The following is a 12,394-nucleotide window of genomic DNA, read 5'->3' as shown; positions in this document are numbered from 1 at the left end:
TGCTGTGCCAATGTCCTGCCCCTGGCCAGGCACTTTGCAGGTTTCAACTAGTCCCTGTGGATCACCCCACTCAAGGAGCGTTCGTTCTAGGAAGCAAGCCGACTAGACAGGGAAACATCAGACGCTGCTCCCAATGCTACACTCAGTTTTTCAGAAATGAGTCGACTTTATGGCCAGAAAAGACCATTAGAGCATCTAATCTGACCCCCTGCATATCACAGGCCTCCTGTAGGACACAAGAGCTACTTTTGGGGCAAACACATTCCAGAAAGGCATCTAATCTTCATTAAATGACATCAGGAGATGGAGAATCCACCACTTTCCTTGGTAGCTTGTTCCTGTGGTGAATCATCCTCGCTGTTGAATATTTGTGCCTTAGTTGCAATATGAATTTGTCTCTTTTCACCTTCCAGCCATTGGATCTTGTTATGCCTTTCTCTGCTAGATTCAAGAGCCCTTTAATACCCAGTATTTTCTCTCCAATATGGCACTTCAACGAAGTCACCTTTCAATCTTCTTTTGATAAGCTAAACAGGTTGAGCTCTTTCAGTAACTCACTAGAAGGGATTTTTCTGCAGCCCTCAGAACATTTGGTGGCTCTTTGCTGCCCCCGCTCCAATTTCACAACATCTTTTTCAAACGAGGACACCAAAACTGGAGGCAGTATTCCAGTATCAGTCTCACTGATGCCGTGTCACCTCCTGTGACGTTATTGACATAATCTGTAACTGTATAGATCACTGTTGCGACCACTGTTCTATATTTGCAGCCAATATTGTAGAAAGGTGTCGTGCAAGGGGTCTATGAAGAGGTTCTGATTGGCTGATTATAAGGATGCTATCTCTAGATGTCTATCATTTTTGTAGTTCACGTTATGAATACTGGCTCTATGCTGCCTGTATTTCAATCTTGTGCTCTGCTTCCGGGGAACACCCCAGACAAGCTGGTGTCAGTTCTGCATAGCCTGCTTGATGGCCCATTAAGGACCATCAGCTCTACAATCGCCCCACTGAGAGAAGGCAGATACGCCTTGTGACTCAGCAAGGTCTGCAGGGACCTGCCTATGGAGAGAACTCTAAGGTTTTTCTGTGCCACGTGCTGGATAGAGTGTCTTTGGGACAAAGAAAGCAAAGACCACATGGCAAGAGACTATAAAAGGCTAATGCCTCGTCTCCATCTTGTCTTCAATCCTGCTTCTTATCTCTGGAGGGACTTTGCTACAAACTGAAGCTCTGTACAAAGGACTGAATGACCCTTCCCAGCTTTGAATAGACTCCAGAGACTTGATTTGAACCTGCAGTTTATTCCATCACTGTTACAAGCCTGAACCAAGAACTTTGCCATTACTGTATGTGAAGGGTTCAAATCCATGTGCATTTTATATAACAACCTGGTCTATGGATTGTGCCAGTTCTTTTCCAGACCCAAAGTCCAGAGTATGGTCAAGGGACCAGAGGCCTAGCAAATAGTGACCAGCTAAGAGAAAGCTGGGGTAAACAGAAAGCCTTGCTTGCTAAGATAGGCCTGGTCAGCAAATTGCCAGGTGTTGGAGCTTAGAACTAAATGATTGTGTGTTATTCAGAATTGCAGACTGAACAAAGAATCCCTATTGTGTTTGTTTCTTCTCTAGGGAGACATTCTTCCCACAGATCCAACCTTGAGTTTATGAAAAGTTGGCACGTCAGTATAAGATATGGCATCCTTCCACCTCCCTTCCAAGGGACCAATGCCTGCCTTAAGACACACAGAAAATCTTTATTGCCATATACTTTCACTCTCTTTGCTTTAACCCCTAGGAATGTACCTGTTGGACAATCAAAGGAGTTGCTCCATTCCTATGGATCCCAAATCAGAATTCAACATATATATTTTATACTAATAACATTTTATCAAAGTATGAATGAAATGTTAACTTGCTAACTTGAGACCATGGGTGGAGACATTATCTAATCTGTTAATCATTGGCTAATGTGCTTATCCTGTCTTGCAAAACGTGTCCCGGGGTGTAGAACTGCCTAGCCCGTCACTTTCCCCCGCCCGTGGAAATAGAATTAATATTCTATTGTAATTAATTAATTAACAGTGTCTCTGAGCCTAATAATCCCACTCCGCCAGCACTGTGTGTAATAAAGTCCTATTCTTGACCTCTACGCGGTGGAGATTTATGTCCTTCACAGACACCTGCTGAATAAAGAGGAGATTCAGCATCCAGCTTGGCTGAATGCGTCTCCTCTCCCCACAGCTTGGTGATCTTTTGAGGAAATGGAGAAGACTGCCTTTGCCTAGCTGTACATCGCTTGCAAAAGAAACAGGTCTTTTTGGTGACAAGTGTTGAAAGGAGCCATTAGACAAATGTGGAGACAGGAAAAATGTCCCCCAATTGAACTGGCATCTGTGGATGCTGAAGCCACAACACAGAGCGCTAAACACTATATGAGAATGGGTGGTGTCAGAAGAGTCTCTACCAAAGCCTTTCCCACCAGCAGGGGCCTCTCTGTGCACAGAACTCCTGGTAGCGTGATGGCTGCAGGCAGTGGAGAACTCCATTTTGGCATCTCTTTTGTGGTGAACATCTGCAGTGACTGTTTAAAGGTCTCTAGATAGTGGTCTTTGTGAAGAGCTGGCTGAAGAACCTTCCTACTAACCAGGAGAGCCTGGCTTGGCCTGGCAGTTCTTCCTTGCCGAACCTAGTGTGTCTGTTGGCTCCTTTTTTTGTATCTCTTTTCAGAAAAAGAAAAGATCTGTCAGCAGAATCCTTCTAAGTGCTTGTTCAAGACAGAGAGAGCCTTCCTTGCGGCTAAGTCTTGGTGCCATGGGGCATGCCTCACTGCTGCACCTCCTGCTGACCATCCTAGCAATTAGCTCTGGTTCACCGGTGCGCCTTCATCTAGTAGCGTCTGGCCACCATCGGTTCTATCATTAGGACCCATGTTGCTCTCAGGACTTCAGTGTCCTCTTACGGACACAGCCCTCTGGCTGTGCCCCACTCAGTTCTCTCCCCCCTGCTGGGTGGGGGGGGGATGTCCTCTACCCAGACACTTGCCTCAGTGGCCGGCTGCAGTCCAGGGTGTAGCCACCTGTGTCAGTGGCTACTGAGGCAAAAGGTGTGAACCTCCAACCCTGCCATCTGTTTCCCTGGACCATTTCCCAACAGACCTAGAACCTTCCTCCACCTTTGTATAGGGCCTTAGTCTGGCAATAGTCAACCAGGAGGTCACTCATGTACCCCTTACCCCAGCATTACTCTGATCATGGTGCCCTCCCTGCTCCTGCTCCTGCTCCTGCTCCTGCTCCTGCTCCTGCTCCTGCTCCTGCTCCTGCTCCTGCTCCTGCTCCTGCTCCTGCCTTCCTTCATAGCAGCCAACCCTCCCTCCTCACTCTCCAAGGACTGACTAACTCTTGCTGTGCTGAGCAGCTCTTTATATATGGGCTGCTCCAGCAAGCCTTCTCCTGATTGGCTCTCCCAATAAGCCCTTTCTTGATAGGCTGGGTTCTGCACAGCCTCTTCAAGGCTGCCTTAATCTTTCTCCTGCTTGTTTCAGGCAGACAGCCCACCACACATGGAAAGTGGCAAATGAGAAGTCTGGAGCTGAAGGAAAGGTTACCATGACTCAGAACTGAGCCGAGGTTGCTGCGACTGAAACACAGATCACTAACCATTATCTGATCACAGTGACTGGTGGGAGAGGCACATCTTAGAAGCCCTCTGTCTACTCAGCTGTGGCTTTCTGTGCACAGAGAGCCAGACACCTCAAGGTCTGCAAGTCTTGAGGGAAATGGGGAACGTCTGTACTTTCAAATTTGCAGGTGTTGACTTGAACCATCAAATGAAACAGTTGCAAATACTTTCTTCAGGCAGGTACCATGGCTTAGCTGGGTAAAGCACCTGTCTAGTAAACAGGAGATCCTGGGTTCAACTCCCAGTGGTGCCTTGGTGTATGGCTTTTGTCTCCTCTGCTCACATTTTCCTGCGTCTTCCTAGGAAACAGAAGAGGCCTCCCTTGGTATCCAAGTCATTGCTTGCTAAGGAAAAGGCTTCTTTGGAGAGAAGCATTGGAAACAATCAAATCACAAATCTGGAGTTGATGAAAACACTGCTATGACTGGCATTGGCATGGCGGTTGCTTCGACTGCAATTGCTGCAACACGAGAGCCTGCGCCACACATCCTTGTGATTCCCTGGAGATGTTCACACACAGATGTCATGTCACCTTCCTTTTGATTGTCATTGATGAAAAATGGAGCGGTTGGGAGAAAAGTCCCAGAGAGTCGCACCGTGGCTAAGCTGGGTGACTCACCTGCCAGGGAAAGTGGAGTTAGGGATGCAGCTCCCAGTAGTGCCTTAACAAATATGTCTGCTCTTCCCACCTTTTGGTGAATCTTTTGCGGAAACAGAGAAGACTGCCTCTGCCTTGCAATGCAAATGCTTGCAAAAGAAACCAGTTGTTTTTTCTGACAAGTGTCAGAAGGAGGCACATAAGAAATGTGGAGACAAGGAAAAGGTCATCGTAACTCCACTTGCATCCATGGCTCTTGAGGCCAGAACGCAGAGCACTAAGCACTGTACGACCACAGCAAAATCTAAACTTTACACCTTATTACACTAGGCAGTAGTTAGGTCAAGCAATTTTCTCATCCTACTGGATGTTACCCTCCTTAATACATAGAATTCCCCCTAAAACCTGGATTACTGTCCTCAGATGAGCTTCATTTTCTCAGGATTCCTGCTGCTTCCAGCATAGGTGGGGGAGGAGAAAGGCAAAAACATGATGCCACAGTCTCCTATTTTATATCCTTCGTTCAAGTGTCTAGAAGACACTTGCCCAGACGTGTCCGGGTGGGCTCTGCTGAGTCACTAGGTTGGGGAATCCTCCTGGTGTGGTCTTGTGCAACTGAGTTATAGACTTGAGCGGTCCCCACAGTGTTGTGTTTGGGCATCTGTCACTGAATTGGAAATCCCTTAATTACAATTCCTCTGCTGATTCATGGCTGTTGAACACCCTCCTCGGCAGGGGTCACTAGCAAAATTATAGCCTATTTCAGTAACAACCATACAGCAAAATGCATAACTTCACACACCCTCATGCTATACATATTTGGACAGAATAACCGATTTCAGCGGATCATGACTTTTCATATGATAACTTGCATGGAATGGTTGGTAGGACATATCACAGCCATATAGGAATGATGACTACATGAGCTACAGGGAGCTATTTTGAAGTACATCATGTCACAAAAGCCGCTAGAGACTGGCCTTTGGGAAGAGCTGGCTGAAGAGCCTTCTGAGTAACTGAGAGATCCAGGCTTGGCCCTGCCAGTTTGTGCTTGCAAACTAAACTTGTCCGTTGGGCTCCCTTTTTTGTGTCTCTTTCGCAGAAACAGAGCAGAAGTTCTTGGCCAATCCTTGAAAGTGCTTGTTCAAGACACAGAGAGCCTCTGTGCTGGGGCAGGGGTAGGGGTGCTTACCTCGGGCAGCACAGCTCCCAAAGTGACTGGCACACACTCCCCTCCGGCAGTGGCTCCTAGGCAGTGGGATACGGGGGCAGGTCAGCTGTGGCGTTTGCACTCAGGGCTGCAGGGATATGCCAGCCACTTCCAGGAGCAGTGTGGCAGGGAGGGAGGGGGCAGAGTGGGCAGGGAGCCGCCTTAGCGCTGCTGGCACATCTCTGTGTGTCACTTGGGGAGGCATCAGGTCTCTGTGGGCTGCCTGGGGCAGGAGCAGTGGCCGAGGGGGCTCGGGTCACCCCTTTGCCTCCTCTCTCCAGGCTCCCAGCCCATCTTGCCGGACGACAGGGATTTTAGGGTGCAGCAGCGCAGGGAGCAGGAAGGGCGAACCACAGCGGATGCCTCCCCCACATGCAGGAAAATGGCTTGACCTGCTGGCCCCACAGATTAAGGCACCAGGTCTCCAGCTTGCCCCATTCGACCCAATGGGTTGATCTTGTGGCCAGAATTATTTGCAGTCGGGATTTCCCCCAACAGTGCCCCAGAGGGGTCCAGGGTCAGCTCCAGCACAGGCCACACAGGAAGGCTTCATGCTCGAGCTGCAGCACATGCTGGGCAGGCTCTAGGCCAGGCTCCCCATGGCAGGAGAGAAGACGACGACTCAGCCCCTGCAGGGGCAGGCTGGGGCTTCCTGGATCCCATTTGCTCACAGCCAGCGCCCTGCCCCCACTCCCATGTCATCAATGGCTCCCCCAGGTCAGCCAGAATGGAGCAGCGGTTTTCACTCCACCAAGTCCACTTATGGCTTACAGGCAACTCCCAGACCCACCATCTCGGCCAGAAAGGAGCCCACTCAGCCTCGCCATTGCTGCTTTTCCATCCCCCTAGAACCCCGCTTCTCCTGGGCTGCAAGGAGCCATCCCTGGGATGCCAACAGGCAGGCACAGGATTCTGCCTCCCAGCAGCCAACCGCACCTCCATGGGTTTGCAGAACGAATGGTGATGCTCTACTAACCCCACTTAGCCGCACTAAGGCACTTAGCTTCTGTCCTGCCTTCCTCAGCTCGACTTTCCTCTTTTGCCCCATTCCTGCCTCACTTCCTCCTTTGGCAAGTCACGCAGAGGAGGCCAGCAGGAAGAGCCGGCCTCCACCGGCCAACCTCCCAGGGCAGAGGCGGCCAAGCCACAAGCCTCCAAAAGGTGACACGCCGCACTCCTCTAGGTTCTCCAGCCTGACGCCAAGGTGCTTTCTCCACTGCTGTCAGCACCCTCTGTCATGCGGGGGTTGGAGTTATCCCAGGGACAGGCCAATAGGAGAAGGAGGAGGTCTTCCTGAACAGCAAGGGGAATCTGGGAAAAGGAAGCCAGCATGTTTCTGAACCAGGGACTTTTTGCATGTTAGGCAAATGCAATAACCACTACACTACAGAAACTCCATCTGCTTGGTTCTTGCTCACCCTGGCACAGACCGATGGACAAACCTGGAGAAAGTGGTGGCAGCCCTTCAATAGGTCAGCTGGCAGAGCAGAGGACTGGAGCCGGGGCTCAGGAAGTCGTTCTTACGTCGCCCTTGTGACTCCAGCTTGAGGGAGAGCTTCTTTTTCTTCCCCTTGCTGACAAAGAGCAAGAGAAGAATGAAAGGTCAGGTGGGCCAACTCGGTGCAGAAGCCCATGCTGCCTTTTCCTGCTGCATAGCCTGAAATGAGGGACTCGTGGCAGTTAAAGGCCCTGCTGCACTTTCAGAAAACATCTCACCCGTGCACAAAGGGGGACAGAAGAGCCTGTTAGTCTAGCACGCTCCCAACTGAACTACTTCAGCAGCTGCTCGGTTTCTTTTTGGCCTCCTGCTTTTCTGTCTGGGATGTTGTTGTCAGCTGTGGCACAGAAAAAGGACGTCATTGCGAGCGGCCCATGAACACAAGATTCACTTTTGCCTTCCTTGCTTCCTCACCCTATTCCTGCCTTAGTTCCTGGGTTACCTGAAGGCGACGGGGGGCCAGCAGTACAAGGAGGAAGTTGGGCAGCTAGACCCTGGTGGCAAAAGTCCTGCCGCCACTTGCCACCCCACTCTCTTCTCCCAGCGTCACATATTGGCCACCAGGGACTTGGGGCCCAGCAGCGCAACGGAAGGCAGTGGACAGAGCCACTCTTGCCTTGAAGCTCCGGCTCATTAAACCACATCTTCAGTCACTGATGGCCAATGAGAGACAGACATCGCTTGCTATTTTAGCACTTGGAAATGACATTGGTCAGTCATTGGATCTCTGTAATGCTGTTACAGAACAAAGGAAAATAGAATCTCAGTGACACATTCTATACCTTTGGGGGAGCGGCTGTAACCCCCATAATCCTCATTTTCATATAATCGTGATCTTACATATAGAGCATGACTTGTAAGGTATCGGGGAAAGGATATGATCGTCTGAAAGTCATTTCTCTACCCATAGATGTAGATCATTCATGCATATGAAGTTATGAGAATTGTGCAGTGTGGTTGTCACTGTGCTGTAAGGTAGGGGAGTCAGCCAAATATTAGCTCCCCTGTGGCAACAGCAAGGAAAGTAACCAACACTCGGACATGGTGTCAAACAACCCATCGACAGCCATTGCCCAGCAAGGGAGCTACAATGCAATGACTCACCTGCATGAGGACACCCCAGGGGAATTGCTCAGACTTGCTTGGAGAGACGCAGTGATGCTCACCTGACTCTGAAGGGGGGGGGGCAAAGCCATGAGGGAAGAAAGGACATGATAAAAGGAGAGACATTTGCCAGGCTTTATCTCTCTCTGTCACCTACATCTACAGACACCCCCACACCAAGCAACTGAAGCGCTGATGAAAGGGGAGAGCCTGGCTGAAAAGCCACCAGCCAGCCTGTGGTGAGAAGCATCTGAGTTTGTAAGGGTACTGAAAGGGTTAAGGTCAGCTTAGAATTAAAAGCAATGAGGAGTCCGGTGGCACCTTAAGGACTAACAGATTTATTTGGGCATAAGCGTTCGTGGGTAAAAAGCCCACTTCTTCAGATGCATGGAGTGAAAATTGCAGATAGAGGCATAAATATAGATTGGAACATGAAGTGACGGGAGTTACCGTACAAAGGGAGAACCAGTGTTGAAGGCTAATTCAGTCAGGGTGGATGTGGTCCTCTCCCCATAATTGATGGGGAGGTGTCAATACCAAGAGAGGGAAAATTGCTTTTGTCGTGAGCCAGCTACTCCCAGTCCTTATTCAAGCTCAAATTAATGGTGTTAAGTTTGCAAATCAATTGTAACTCTGCAATTTCTCTTTGAAGTCTGTTTTTGAAGGTTTTTTGAATGGCTACTTTGAATTATTGGTTGTGAATGTGTAGATGTGCTATTGACTATACAAGTCCCATATGGTCTTGTGATTTGGATCCCTGGTTTTTCACCCAGGCAGCCTGGGTTTAATTCCCAGTGTGGGAACAATGCAGAGCTTTTGCTCAGAGGAGGCAGGAAATGAAAGGAATGGGAAGGGATCCTGCCAGCAGGGAGTTGGACAGTGTTGGAAGGGGACCCCAGAAGTGGGGTGGGGCAATGGTCTGGGGGGAGATGAGGGAAGGATCCCAGCTCTGTGGGAAGTTGACATTCTGGAGAGCACAGGCCTGGCATGGGGGATGGGAAGATTGAGTGTGTCCCTCTAAACTCACCACCAGCAGACTAGGCAGGCTTGGAAGAATTATGTATTTGTTGGTAAATGTCAATTTCTGTGTAAACACATGACCCAATGGCAAAATCTTTCCATCGATAATCATCAAAACTAACAGATGGGCAAAGTAAGAAACGTGTTGCTTGAGAACTTATCCTGTTCTAATCCTCTAGGGTTCCCTTTTGCCTTAGGCACCACCACGTGGGCATTTCATATCCCTCCTCATTTTCACACACACACACAATTTCCTTTGCACAGATCCATGAACAGCAAAACCTCCCTGTGTCTATTGTCTGAGCCAGGGCATTTGATTCCACTGAAACCTTCTCTCCTGCACTGGCAATGGTCAGACAGAGGGAATGCGTCCACCTTCCCCCTGGCAATGAGATATTCACTCTCCTCTTCATGCTGCAGTTGTTATTCCATGAGTCATCAAGGATGGAATAAAAAGCTGAGTTTACTCCAGGGTGAGGAAAGAAAGGAGCCACCAACGCTCTCAAAAATCTCAGTGCCCAGGGAAAACCTGCCTCTGTTATTGGACTCCCAGAGGTGCTGGCAATACAATGGGAAAAGGGACTGTCTGAATTGCCAAGGCAGGGAATGAACAATCTACAGCAACATCATTAACCACAAACACACTCTAGCCATGCTCCAGCCAGTAGGGAAATGGGCAGGAATTCTTGCTGTTCAGCCATGGCCATGCTTACAGAATTGCACAGCAGTGAGTGTGCTGGGGAAGCTGGTCTGAGCAATTTGTAATGACCCTTCAGTGAGAACAGAACCAGAGTGTAGAAAGGCCCCTGTGTTAACTGGTTGTGGCTGAGGCCTTAGGTAGCTGGGCTAGAAAACCATGGGTGTCTTTCTGTGAAGGTCTGATCCTTGCCAGCTAGGCAAGGCTGGTGTGTGGTGTCTCCATGGCTGCACTTTCAGGATCTGATCACAACAGTGCCACAGGGAGCCAAGCCTAGACATATTCAGAGGCTAAGGCCAGGTCAATGTTTCAAACAGTGAGTCTATGCTGCTGCAGCTCAGTAATGGAGATGCTCTGTGCCAGGGTTTATCAAACGTCCTTTCACTGCAACCTCCTTCTGCAAAAATAACTTAATATGTAGCCCTGGAAAGAGGTACCAAGCCCCTCCACTTGTGGGGGGGAGGGCAAAGCCTGAGGGATTCAGCCCTGGGTGGGGGGGCCTCAGACTTTTGGCTTCAGCCCCAGGACCCAACAAGTCTAATGCCAGCCCTGGTGACCCCATTAAAACAGGGTCACGACCCACTTTGTGGTCCTGACCCATAGCTTGAGAACCACTGCTCCATGCTGAGGGGAGAGAGTTTTCCTGTTGGTGTAGTCAATCCACTTCCCCAGGAGGTGGCAGCTCTGTCATGGGGAGAAGCTATATCAGTGGGTGTGCAAGCTGTGGTGTTTACCACATTTAAGAAGTTTAATCAAACCCCATTTTTAAAACCACCTGTGGTCTGGGAATGGCAAAGGAGCTCGATGAAGCAGGGTCTGTCCTTCAAAGTCCTGGAGACCGCGATTCCACATTCCTGTTGTAATGGGGGTATAGCTCAGTGGTAGAGTGTTTGATTGCAGATCAAGTGGTCCTTTGTTCAAACCCAGGTACCCTCTTAAAAAAAAGAAAAAAATTTTCATTTCCATTCTCCATTATGTTCAGGAGCTCCACCATACGAGGATGCTTGAAATGAATGTGAACACTCAACATTTTGCTGTCCAAATGCATAAAAACCTAGCTAACCTGTCCATCAGCTGAAATCAGTTCCAATCCTCTAAGTGTCTAGTTTATGTTTTCATCAATTAAACAAAAGGTATCATTCCCTGAAGCAGAGCACAAGTTTGAAATACAGTAGCATAGAGCCAATATTCATAATGTTAACTACAAAAAAAGATACATATCTAGAGATAGCATCATTATATTCAGCCAATCAGAACCTCTCCATAGACCCCTTACACGACCACTTCTGTGTAATATTGGCTGCAAATATAGAACAGTGGTCGCAATGGTGATCTATACAGTTACAGATTATGTCAATAACATCACAGGAGATGACACAGCATCAGTGAGTCTGATACTGGAATACTGCCTCCAGTTTTGGTGTCCTCATTTGAAAAAGATGTTGTGAAATTGGAGCTGGGGCAGCAAAGAGCCACCTAATGTTCTGAGGGCTGGAGAAAAATACCTTCTAGTGAGCTAATGAAAGAGCTCAACCTGTTTAGCTTATCAAAAGAAGATTGAAAGGTCACTTAATTGAAATGCCTTAATGGAGAGAAAAGATTGGGTATTTAAGGGCTCTTTAATCTAGCAAAGAAAGGCATAAGAAGACCCAATGGCTGGAAGGTGAAGAAAGACAAATTCATATTACAACTAAGGCACAAAAATTCAAACAGCGAGGATGATTCACCACAAGAACAAGCTACCAAGGAAAGTGGTGGATTCTCCATCTCCTGATGTCATTTAATGAAGACTAGATGCCTTTCTAGAATGTGTTTGCCTCAAAAGTAGCTATTGTGTCCTACAGGAGGCCTGTGATATGCAGGGGGTCAGATTAGATGCTCTAATGGTCTCTTCTGGCCATAAAGTCGACTAATTTCTGAAAAACCGAGTGTAGCATTGGGAGCAGCGTCTGATGTTTTCCTGTCTAGCCGGCTTGCTGCCTAGAACGAACGCTCCTTGAGTGGGGTGATCCTCAGGGAGTAGCTCAAACCTCCAAAGTGCCTGGCCAGGGGCAGGACATTGGCACAGCAAGGGAGGGGTGTGGCAGTGACATCACAAAGGCCTTTGGCAGGACCTCAGCCTATTGGTCAGAGGTGGTGGGGAGGTGGTGACCTCACAGAGAGATGCTGACATCAGCCAGGCAGGACAGGGGCGAGGGGCCAGGGGAACCTCAGAGACCCCTGTGGCTTTGCTTCAGCAAGTCTCCTTCTCCAGGCCTCTCTTTGAGGATTGAGAGAGTATTCGGGTTCACGGACGTGAGCGCCAGGAGGAACCTCTTTCGAGTTTTCTCCTTCCCTTTTAGTGATTTTACTAGAAAACAGCCGTCCCTGTTTAGAAGGTAAGAGCCTCCTCGAGGTTTGAAACCTGTTCAGTCTGATCCATCTGGTGACAGTTGAATTCTGAGCATGGAAAACTCGAGCTTAAGGAGGCAGAATTTTATTGCGCACCTGGGATTTTGTCCCTTAGAATCACTGGGGACATTGGGGTTTGTTCTTTTTGTTTCACCTTCGCCTCCCTCCCTCCCTCTTTTCTCTTTGTCTTTTGCTTC

The 12,394-nt window shown here is 48.8% G+C and overlaps 2 non-coding genes and 1 pseudogene across 2 annotated transcripts; 2 read left to right on the top strand and 1 right to left on the bottom strand.

Annotated features, from left to right (window-relative positions):
- The window catches only part of LOC120381878, a 261,017-nt pseudogene that overhangs the window by 124,369 nt on the left and 124,254 nt on the right, over positions 1-12,394 (bottom strand).
- Positions 3,859-3,932, top strand: TRNAT-AGU. Its single transcript has one exon. It is a non-coding gene; the product is annotated as a tRNA-Thr (tRNA).
- TRNAC-GCA lies at positions 10,671-10,742 on the top strand. The gene has a single exon. It is a non-coding gene; the product is annotated as a tRNA-Cys (tRNA).

The sequence above is a fragment of the Mauremys reevesii genome, linkage group 14, assembly GCF_016161935.1.
Source record: "Mauremys reevesii isolate NIE-2019 linkage group 14, ASM1616193v1, whole genome shotgun sequence".
Classification (NCBI taxonomy): Eukaryota; Metazoa; Chordata; order Testudines; family Geoemydidae; genus Mauremys; species Mauremys reevesii.
Note: the sequence above shows the minus strand (reverse complement) of the source record. Positions and strands in the feature narration are given on the sequence as shown.